The sequence below is a fragment of the Apium graveolens genome, unplaced genomic scaffold (assembly GCF_009905375.1).
Source record: "Apium graveolens cultivar Ventura unplaced genomic scaffold, ASM990537v1 ctg4332, whole genome shotgun sequence".
Lineage (NCBI taxonomy): Eukaryota > Viridiplantae > Streptophyta > Magnoliopsida > Apiales > Apiaceae > Apium > Apium graveolens.
The window spans coordinates 2799-13239 of record NW_027418493.1 but is presented as its reverse complement, the minus strand read 5'-3'; the positions used below and the strand labels follow the sequence as shown (position 1 = coordinate 13239).

The 10441-nt window shown below is 31.4% G+C and overlaps 1 long non-coding RNA gene across 3 annotated transcripts; it reads left to right on the top strand.

The window, feature by feature from the left end:
* Positions 1–877: 877 nt before the first annotated feature.
* LOC141701747 (uncharacterized) lies at positions 878–6155 on the top strand. Of its 3 annotated transcripts, XR_012566888.1 has the most exons (4): positions 878–1021; positions 1710–1913; positions 3426–3601; positions 3851–4216. It is a non-coding gene; the product is annotated as an uncharacterized LOC141701747 (long non-coding RNA). The 3 variants fall into 3 exon arrangements; XR_012566889.1 differs by lacking the exons at positions 878–1021; positions 3851–4216 and adding an exon at positions 5953–6155 and having other exon boundaries at positions 1637–1913; XR_012566887.1 differs by lacking the exon at positions 878–1021 and having other exon boundaries at positions 1638–1913.
* The last annotated feature ends 4286 nt before the right edge of the window (positions 6156–10441 follow it).

The window sequence follows — 10441 nt, the reverse complement described above, 5'->3', positions numbered from 1 at the left end:
ACTGCATTAATTGTACAAGCTGTGGGCTACTAGGCCCAATAAAAAGATATATGAAACTCAGACCAGAAAGGTTAAGCCTGATGGACCAGATCAGGCCTGATGGAATAAAAAAGGCCCAAAAGCCCTAATTATTAATTAATTTCGTAATTAATTAATAAGGGAAAAATCAGCTATTGAGAAGAGTCCCGATAAGGATATAAATCCTTATAGATTAGCCTCAAGGGGACCTAAAAGGATAAGGGATCAGCTTCCTACTTCCTAGGACTCCTAAGTCTATCCTAATTCAGAGGCTTGTCCACCAAGTCTCCTATACCAAGTCCAATTCAAGGACTCCCACATCTATATAAGGGGCCTCACCCCACAAATCAGAACTACGTTTTTTGACTTGATCCTTGGCAATCAGCAAGGTACGTAGGCATCTTGTTAAGGCAGATTGAGTCACGAAACACAAGAGCAGTCAAATCGAGCCTTGGAGCTCACGTTCCTTAGTATTAAATACAGCAATTATATATAGTAGTTTTAATCCATAACACTTAATTAAAATTTAAAAATAAATGGAAATTTTAAAAAAATAGTTAGATAGCGCTTGAGTGACACAAGCTATATTAGATTGAAGTTATATAGGGTTTATGGAAGTGACATGTTAGTAAACATTTTTCAAGTAATATTTTTTAATATTTCTTTTAAATTTTATTACATCTATCTTAAAATGTATCTTAAATAATTATGGATTTTCATTTTAATTATAATGGAGTACAGAGAATAAATACCTCTTCCAGTTCTCATCTCTTTCATTCATCTGCTCATAATTTTAGATGCGCCGGAGATACACGTATATATTGATATACATATATATTTATTGCCAATCGACTTGGTGTACAATGGAGTAAGAGATTCAGTTTTTTGGGTGGTTGTTGTTCTTCTTGTGTTTGAAACCCTAACATTTTGGATTTGGGAATTGGGATTCAATCGATTTATGAAACCAGAATTATTTATGCTTGTGTTCATTTGTTAATCCAAGGTATTAAACCTTTCCTGTTAAAGGTATGTAAATATCTGTCTCAGATTGTAAATATTGTAATTTGAATCATTGATTTAGGTTGTTAATCTCTGTTGATATATAGCCTCATCTCTGATTTCAAACTTCTCATGGCATTTTAATTCGAAATTAAAGGTTTTTAAGATGCTGTTTTTCTTCTCTAATTTGACGTTAAATTTTTGGCTGTTGTGTGTTTTCAGTAGTACTACACTCAATAGTAAGTGCCCGTTTGGGAAATTTTAAAATAAGTAACTTATGACTTAAAATTAATAAGTGGCTTAAAAGTGATAAGTATATAATACTTATAAGTTAGTTAAGTGTTTGGTTAATTTTACTTATAAATCAGAATTTTTTTTAACTTAAATGAACTAAAATATTTTTTTTAAATATTATTATCTTAATTCATGACTTTTAAATTAACTTAACATTTAAAAACATAAATTTAAAAACTAAAATTAATAAAAAATTTAAAAATCAAAATAAGTTGAGAAAAAGTACGTCGTTACTAACATTCAACTTATCGGTTTATAAGTTGTAAATTCAACTTATAAGTTGGGTCGACAAACACCCATCGATAAGTACTTATAGGAAGCCACTGTGGTCGCCAAACAGGCCCTAAGTTTATTGTGTAGTAAAGGTACAGAACTAATCATCTATTTCATTTGTTAAGGTAATGTAATTCGGGAATAGTGTGTTGTGCAATTTGCGTCGGTTCATTGGGGGAATTGCATCCTTTTCTCTGGACATCGATTACTTCTTCGGAAAGTAGGGCAGTTTCTCTGGATTACATCGCCTAAAATCTAATAATGAGAGAGTTATGCAATTTCCAGGTCTTCACTTTCTATGGCCTTCACTTGCTGAAACTACAAGTTAGGTATGTATTGTTAATACATTTACGGATGGATATATGTGTATATGTGTGCACGAATTTGTTTGCTCTAATTGGGAAAGTTACATACACATGCAAATTATTGTGTTTTTGTTAGAGAAGTGTCCTTGTATCTAGTAATTACTAAGTATGTAAAGTATTGTATTAGCTTTTTGTATGTGATCTACCCTGTGTAATTTTGTAGTTGGTAATATATGCTGCAAGCTTTGACCGAAATTTGAGTAGCTAAGATAGTTTGGTTGAGATACTTTTGATTAGTGATTCTTTTGTGTAAATATTCCTAATGATATGTATCTTTGTTTCCCAGGATCTTATTCTCTTTCCACTGATTTTAAGAACTCATATCATTCCCTAGATTGAAGTTGTAATCAATTAGATATTGTGTTTTCACAAACAATGTTAAACTCTAAGTAGAATCACAAATAAGTTGTTAAAAATTTATAAAATATGAGCTTCTTAAACAGTTAAAGTCGTTCTTTTTAATATATCCACCATGGCGTAATAGGTTGCTGCCAATGTAGAATACAAAATAACAATTTTTCATTGTCTGTGACCAAATTCATTGTGATTTGGGTAGTTTTATATCTTAACGTGCTTCAGGTTGATAGTTTATTACTGTACTAATAGTGCATCTTGGATCTCATCATCTTTCCTCTTTGCATTTACTAAATTTTGTTAATTTTAATTTAGTCAGGGTGCTTTGTTGCTGTGATATTTTAGAAATAAGTACTACTTGAGAAATAAAAACCGCTCCCCAATTGTAAGTTCCAAATATTGTTGCAGTGTTTGCTGAGTTCAGTAATAAGATTCTAAAAACAGCACGTGTGTCCGTGTACATGGTATATCTACTTGTGTATTTCCAGCTAGCTACACCTTGGTGGTATTACCAAATTCCTCCAACTATTTCTCTGTTAAGTCTACATGTTCTTGCGAGTTTGCTTGTCAAGTTTATTACATACATTTAGTTTACTCTTGTTTATAATCTGAGTGGTATTTTAGGCTATTTTCCTTCCCCTGGAGTACATTGGGAAGTGCATGTACCTGTCAATTTCAATAAATGAAGTGTATACCTTTGTTATTGGATGATTGTTGACCTTTGTTAGCCTCTTTTTTTCACCTAATTTTCTTCTAGCTTAGAATTTCATATGATTATTGAACAGTGTCCATACCTAGCCCGTAGTATACCATGTTATGGGCTGTTGCACGACATATATAACTTTGCAGAATGTCCAAATATTGATAGTCGAATATGATGGTGTCAATTGAGTCGGGAAGATGTTCTGAGGTGTCAATTCTATATTTACTTTGTATTTTTTTTTTAAACTGTGATATTCAAATGATCATGTTATCTATATAGTGTCAGTCTTGCAGTTAATTGTCTATATTATTTTTCATGTGACAAGCACTTCATAATTTCATTTGCACGTAGTCATAAGCATAGCAATTGCCATTTTTAAAATTTCTAAACTTACATTTTCATTTATGCTTCTGCTACAGAGAATGGGTCACCTCCTCTGTTGTGTTCAAGTTGATCATTCCAAAATCGCTATTAAGTAGAGTTTGGAAAATTTAACAATGTACTTTAGCTACCATGGTGCTCTGGCTATCAGGTGACTACTAATCTATCTCTTAAGCTCCAACAGCTGAATCTGATGTGTGAAACCAAGACAAAGGTATGCTTGTTTAGCCTGTATGTCATTGTAATACTAATGTTATGACAAATACCATATAATGCATATAAATTAAAAAAAATTCATCATCTGGCACAGTTTGCTAAGAGGTGGAAATTGCACGTAAGATAAATTTCTGTACACTGGAGATGTCTAATATGTCTAATATAATTAGTTCATGTCATTCTAGAAGGAAAGTTGTCTCTGTGTATTTTTAATGGTAGATACCTGTTCTTGTTCTTGGTATTTCAGAAAGAGCCTTGTGAACAAGATTAAGTACGACTTCATGACCCAAAAATGAAATTGTTGCTCTGTGAACTAAATAGCATTTGCACGACCATTACATTCACTGCTTGGCTTTGAGAACAAGAAAATTGTGGGTGATAATTGTACAACCAATTGCTCAAGGGAATTATGTTTTATTGCAATCAGTTGCTGCTACTCAAGTTTTGTTTTGTACAGTGTGTATCAAAATAACATTTTTGGCTATACTTATATTTTAAAGAATTTTTTTGTACTTTATTGTACATAGGATATATATGTATTTGTACTTTGTTGGCTATATTTTTTATGTACTTTTTTAGTTTTTGTTGTGTGATATGGGTTCAACATTGTTAAGATACTATTGTATTTATTATTAATTTGTAGGAACATTACAGGTAAAAAAATTGTAGAGAAATAATTACTTTGATATTTTTAAAAAGAAGTGCAAATATGTACCAATTTTAAAATATTACAGAATTAAGAATTTTTTTGAAAAAAATGTTAAACTTGCATAACGTTTTTGGAAGTGCTATTCAAGTACAAATTTACTTGGGATACGTTTTCTTACATAGCACTTCATAAAATGCTATTTTAGTAATTAATTTGGATAGCACATAAAAAAGTGCTATGTAAGTTACTTTCACTCGTATAACACTGGCTTACATAGCACTTAAAAGTGCCATGCAAGCTTAAAAATAAATGCTATACAAGTTAAAATTTGAAGTAGTGGTTAGAGAGTAGTGTTGTAAATATGAGAAGTATATTTTAGACCGAGGATCGGTCAGTATAATTTGATGAAAACCCGGAAGTATTCCGAGGTATATATTTAAGAATATTAACTCTATAGTAGAGCGTGATGTATAAGTTGTAAGACCGAGAGTCGGTCAGTTTTAATAAAGTATAAACCCGAGAATCATCCCTGAGATATTTTGAACAATTAAAATTCCATACTTATTTTATTCTAAGGGACTCAATGTCCTCTTGCGAAGTGTTAAATACCTTGAATTTAATTAAAACGATTTTCAAAGATCGTATTCCCTCAACTTATATTTTAATTATTGAAACGATGAATATTATTTCAGATATTCATTTAAATAGGAGAAGTATTCTCCAATAAATATTTTATTTTAAATTTAATTATTTGATATTATTATAAATCAATTTAAATTCTTAAACATAAATTAGTTGGAGAATATTATTTCAAATATCTTTTTAAAATAAAATTATTCAAGATTTAACTATTTAATAATTATTATTTAATTATTAAATATTTATTAAATGATGTAATACGATTTAAAATCATAAAAATCTAATTCAAAATATTTTCTGAGTTTCAGAAAATTATTCTAATACTTTTTGAACTTCGAAAAATATTATTTCAATATTTATAAATTATTTTGACTATAGTGTCAAAGGAAACTCCTCCTTATCTATTGATTTGTTGACAACGGTCAACTCACATTATCTTAGTACTTCCTTCGAAAAGTCTCGGAAGTATCTATATACATATACGAGATGAGTTGTTTATATCAACAAGCAAAATGCTTGAGGAACTTCGATATAATTCGAGTTCCATTTTTATAATAAGATCCTTCAAAGGACAAGGAATGGTAGACTTTAGTACTTAGTGTACTGGAGTGACTACTGGTGTGCCACATGTAAACATGTGAAGTATGTGAAAAGCCTGGATTGTGGGCCACACATAATATGCCGAATACGGAAAGGGTAATAACCGAAAGTAAGAAAGTCGTCCTTCTACATGTAGAGAACAATAAATATTTATCGTTATACGACTGATCATCGTATCTCGGGGGCTCCGGTGAATGTCGTATTCTTCCAATTGGAATTGAGATGCAATATCGTAACCCAAACCTAGGTTATGGGTTTACTGTTAAGGTATTTGCAGACTAATAGGTCAATCAAAGAATTGTTTTGAAAAGAGGTGTGTATCACCAAGAAAACTACTTTGAACAGATACATATTCTTATATGGATTAATATAATTTCTTTAACAGTCTTTTCATACTGTTGATTATTATGGCTGAGCATTATTGCGCACTCTTGCTTTCTTTTAATGTCACAACATAACAGATTACCAGTATGCCGGCGTGGGGCTTAGTCACTTGAAATCGTGGGGAGAATCTCTTAAAGCTTTGTCTCAGGTGGACCAGAGTATTCAGATAGGTATAAGATGTTACTAGTAATTATTGTAACTTCATGTAGAGGTTACGAATAATTGTTTAAAATCCTGTAAAGTACATTTAAGTTGTAATAAAAGAAGATTACATTATGTACATCGTTTCTAAGTCTATAACTTGTGTGTGTGTGAGTGAGATTTGTGCCTGTTGGATTATTGAATCAATACATGTTATATGTAACGCCCTCCAAACCCGGTTGAGAAGTTTGGGGTTTACAACACACAAACATAATATATAAACCTTTATATAAAATATTTTATGCATTGACCCTTCTTTACACAACCACGGACCGCAACAGGTTAAAGTATGAAAACAAGCTACAACCTTAACTTTTATTACATCGTACCAAATCCCAACTAATTCAACTTACAATTGATAATAATATCGTTCTTACAATCTTGCATAACTCATCTACAATATAAAGCTCATGCTAGCTCGATCCAACTTAACCTGGAATCCTAGCTCGCACACTGGACTGGGAATCCACATTACCAACAATTTACTTTTTCAACTGTTGAAAACATAAAAACATTTGCAAGAGTGAGCTAACTAACTCAGCAAGTCATAATAACGCAGGTTTAACAATAACCAATTAAAATGATTCAGAAGAATCAAGTTTCTGAATAAGCAATGATTAGAATTGGATATTCACTTTTCATTTTAAAAACCAAGGTTAGGCTGCTGATCAGTCACACACTAACCGCGAGCAAGGCTCCCAGCTTTGCTCTATAAACTGGATACAAGACACGCATTGGCCTATTATGACCACGAATCTGGTCCGACCAAAAATCTGGTTCACATTTATAAAACCATCCAATTCTAAAACAATTCAATATGATAACCAATGTAATTCAATAAGCTGAATCATGAACAATATTTATTTTGAAGCATAGGGTGATTCACAATACCATGAAGATTTAATAAGGAATTTAAATAGATTGGCTTTCAATCAAGGAAAGAATCAGAAAGTAAATGACCAAGGGTTCAAGGGTTCCAAGGATTGGTCTTCTGTTAAACAAGAAATAAGGGTTGGCATGTCAAACAATTCAATATAAAAAATCAGTATGTGGTAGATATGTATTTGTGGAGTAGTATCGTATGTGTCTGGCTTGTATCTGGGAATTCAACAATCAATGGTTTATGAAAAATAAGGCTGATGGCTCAAGATCAATAAGAATCAAGGTTCAAGGTTAAATAGTTTAAAGCACTTGCAATATAATACAAGAGTTATATTGAATAATAGCGAAATGTTATGAGATAGTTCGAAAATATTTGAAATATATCGTGAAGAAAGGTTCAGAAGTACTTGCCTTATTACCGATGATTTCTAACTTTACTTGTACCCATCTAACAGTTTTACTTTTCCATCACTTTCCTTCTTTTTCTATGCCTTACTTCTATTCATCGATCACTTGCTTTCTTTTTCTACACCTCAGTTCTATTTACTGATCACTGGCTTCCTTTTCTATGCCTCGCTTAATCTTCTAGGAATCACAAGTATCTATCAATACTCAATCACATATCATTCTAATCGTCACACAGACATCATAAGCTTTTATATACCCTTCGTTTCACCCAAATTCGACGTACGGATTGAAAGTTATGAATAAAACAGTCAAACAATGCAGTTGCAATCATATTACGCATCAATCAGATCACGTATAACACGTAGCACGTAAGGTATTCAATTAAAATAATTATTCAAAGAAGATTCTGGGTTAAAATGATTTTTCAGATATTTATTATGAATTTTTGAACATTTTTCGGAATTAAAATTGGACTCCGAATCATTAAATAATTAAATAATAGAGTTCGAACACCCGAATCTGACTTTAAAATAATTTTATAATAATTATCGAGCCTTGAAAATAATTTTAAATAATATTTTAAAGCTCGAAACAATTTTTCAGAATTTTAAATGAATTTTAGATAATTAAATCTAATTATTAAATCAATTAAAATTAATTAATAATTAATTAAATTAATTAATCAATTAATTATAAATTAATAGATTAATTAAAATAATTAAAAACTGATTAAAATTAATTAATAAAATAGTTTCGATTTCTATTTGAATAAAAAAATAATTAAAATAATTTTCTGAATTTAAAATAGTTAAATAACCGATTTTTTGATTTTTATAATAATAAGAATATCATTTTTAAAATAAAACCAAATAGAAATCAAATTTTTGTGAGTTTTTAAAATTGCAGGGGTTGAAATGCAAATACGAGAAAAGAACGATGGCTAAATTACAATTTAGCCATCGTCTTCCTTCTACATTCGCCGACGACGGGCGGGGAAGCCATTAACGGCGACCCCCCGCAGTTTGAAGCTTTCCGGCGGGTCGAAAATGCCACTAGAAATTGCTCAAATTTTCAGGGAATGATCCCCACAACTACAGGAACACATCTGCAAGGCTAGAATCATCAAACATTAACGATTTCAACCGAAAAATCCAATCAAAACTCCCGAAATAAATAATTCAAAATAAAATAATTAAATCAGAAAAATACCTTGATTTCTGCACCAAAAGTGATGGTTGATTCAGAAAGGTCTTTTCGAGAGCTTCGATTTGATATATTACACGCCCGAATCGGAGTTCAATAACGCCTTCATTCGTGCGTTTGATTTTCAAGAACGCGGTTTTAATTCGATGTTTTCTCAGTATTTTACGGGATTTTACTGACTGATTATGATTATACGAACAAAATGAAATAATAAAAGGGCTATATATATTAATGGAATATTGGTTCATGTTGGATCATTTTGGATCGATAAATTAGTTACTTAGCCACTAAGTAACTGCAAAAACGATATGATTTGATACCCGTATTGGATAATTAACCAAACCCGGCTTCTGATAAAACACTTTATATGAAAATAACGTAATAATATCCCGTGTTTCGAGAATACGGGTTTTGTTGATTCACCGAAATGATTATTGTATCGAAAATCTTGCGCCGGGCCGCGCACGGGTGTCATCCGGATTGAAAAAGTCAAAACACGGAAAATGTCTAGAATTACCTGATTAGGTTTAGAAGGAGTTTTTGGAAGAGTTCCGGGTTGTAAAAACGTAATAACGGTTGAAGTCGGACGATTACCAGCTTTATAAAATAATTTTGTAATTATTCTGAAAATAATTAGTAAATTCATAAATCAATATAAAATCCGATAATACTCCAAAAATTACCAAAAAAATACCTTAATTATCTGTATTTTATATTGGACATAATAAAATTAACATACTTATACTTTACCACATATCAACATCCACATAACAACACCAATCGTCAAATAATTCACCAAAAATCACATAATAATCATATAATAATCATTTATCGATAAAAATATTTACACGCAATATCCCGGATATTACATCCTTCCCCCCTTAAAAGGGTTCTGTCCCCAGAATCACACTAAGGATCAGATAATGATACGTTCAAGTATCCCACTTTCATTTCCTCAGGTTGATCCCCCAACCTTACAACTTTTCATAAACTTTTACTCGTAGTATCACTCATTACTTAAGAGTCTGTTGCTGACATCAAATTCTATTAGTTGCTCATATAACTCAACTCAAGTCTCCATTTTATATATATTGGAGCTTAATTGCTTTTCCTGAATATATACATATAAACATCTTATGAACCAGCTATACGTGTGGCGGTGAAGCCAACTCATTTACACTTATCTTGCCCATTTTACTGCTTCAAAAAGGACCAGCATAACGCATATTAATTCTTTTTTCTTTCTAATTCTAGAAATTCGTGCTCATGAACGTTTCTAAAAGTTACTGTTTATTGAACCTCATTCCCACATGTTTCTCTGTTCAATTAACCTAGTTGTAATCGCTTCCAATCGCATTTGAGGCTCTTTATTCGTTCTCTTAATCTTCCTGTCCATTTGCGAATGATATACTGAGGCCATGGCGTATTCGATTCCTGACGTTCTCGAAATTATATCAGGATTAAGAATTAACGAGAAAATCTTGACTGGATATGATTGCCACACAAACTTATCACCATATCTTAATTTCCTTGAATCACAGTCGAGTATATTTGCTGAGCGAAAATCTCTTATTACTTTGAAGAGAATACACTAGCCTGGAGGCATTACCAGCATATTTTAACCCATCTTATCATTTATTTTGATCTATGAAGTTCTCATACGAAACTAACCACATTGCTTTCCTTGATGTCTAGTCACATATAACAATTATTCTTTCTTTGTGCCATACCATCAGAACATCTTTTTTGAGATCTATGTCTCGTATTATATTCTCGAAGTAGCTTGAATCCCTTGAGTTATCGTAGCAAGATTCATATCTTTTAGTTCTGCCTTATTTAATGCCCATTAATCTAGGAGTGGTATATACTATT